Here is a 1,771-nt window from a genome sequence, read left to right as displayed (position 1 = left end):
CTAGTGTTGTTTTCTGAATCAAACCTAAAAGGGCCACACAAATCCTCTTTTGCCTCCCATCTCTCCTTTCCTCTCAAACCCTCCATGTCAAAACAAGAAAAATGGAAATTCGTAAAGAGATTTGTTATAGTAAGATATATCTTAAATAGAGAAGGTTTCATTGCCCAGGAATGCCCTAGCTCCATACGCCCCCCACCCCGGAAGATAATAACCTCCCAAAGAAAAACATGTCAAATTAAAATTTTGTTAGAAAACTATTTGATAATACTTGAATATTTAAAACCTTTATGTCAGGGGCTTTCAAATGAGGTGTCGCATGACTATGTTCAATTATATTTTCACTGTTATGGAGGTAGTCTAGAGGTATTCCAAATGAGGTTTTTCACTTTTTGTCAAAGCTTCACTTTTTGTCGGAAAGAGCTTTTTGTAAAGCACTCAAGAAATAAGGCAGGAGAAATTTTTTGTCCTCTTCAGACGAATGATAAATGCCTTGGAAGTCTCTTTTATACGTCTGAATTGTAGCCTACTATCATTATTTTTTACTTTTTGAACTTTAGCGTCACTTTTTTAACCTGAAATTTGCATTTTAAATTTTTTTCCTTCATTATGATCAATAAGGCCAAATTAAAATACATTACATATTTTACATGATTAATTATTCTGCAGTATGCTTTGAAACTAGACCTCTGTTGTGAATCTATCTATTATTTGACAACCCTCAATCTTGCACTTAGCTGTGGCTGTGAATTTTCTTTCTCTGTGGTTGTTTACAAAAATAATCTGGCACTCGCGCTTAAAGTTCTGCCTCAAAATAGAGGCATATCCCTTTTTTCTAACCACAAAATTACCCTTTGCATCCCTTCCAAATGACTTCTTGAATTTTTCTGACGGGATTTCTATTTAAAAAGTATCCAAACCATTCACTGACTTTAATGCATCAGCCTAAAAGAAAAAAAAGGTTTATAAAATCATACTTCTCTTATGCTCTCCGGTTACCTTTAAAAATAAGATACATTTTGTAATATAATACAATGCGTCGTCTTTTGATGTATTTATATTACTGGAGTGTCAAGGGTGACCCTACTCATCCTGAAAAAGTTCTCTAGAGTATGGTAGCATTTCTACAATGTTTTTTTCCCTTATGCACAAATCATCAACTAGTATTGAAATGAATCTGCAGGGCTCTTTGCAGTTTAAACCTATTTTGGGATGATACGCAGCATGGAAAACGTCTAATTTGAAAGCATCAAAAGTACTATAAATCCAAGACAGACTGTTAATATATATATATATATATATATATATATATATATATATATATATATATATATATATATATATATATATATATATATATATATATATATATATATATATATATATATATATATATATATATATATATATATATATATATATATATATATATATATATATATATATATATATATACTATGAGGCAGCTTGTTCCCGAAGAAACTTTTCCCTGGAGGAGGGGATTTCCAGAATGCTTTTCAAAGCGATCTTTTCAAATGAAAGTATTTTCAACACGTGCGAAAGGAGAAATATTTCACACGGAACGTCCGCACTAAATACTTCAGGGGAAATTTTCTGCTAAACTGGACCTGTGTGGGACGAATTGTTCTGGTAAGGGGACAGGGATATTATGTCGAAATAACTTTCCATGGAGGGATTGTCCATTGGGAGAAGAAAACTTTCATGGAGAAGGAGCTGGATTTCCCAGGATTATTTAAAAACGATCAGAGATTAA

This window comes from Artemia sp. Qi Xiang Cuo, chromosome 9, assembly GCF_049724085.1.
Source record: "Artemia sp. Qi Xiang Cuo chromosome 9, ASM4972408v1, whole genome shotgun sequence".
Classification (NCBI taxonomy): domain Eukaryota; kingdom Metazoa; phylum Arthropoda; class Branchiopoda; order Anostraca; family Artemiidae; genus Artemia; species Artemia sp. Qi Xiang Cuo.
This window is presented reverse-complemented; position numbering follows the sequence as displayed.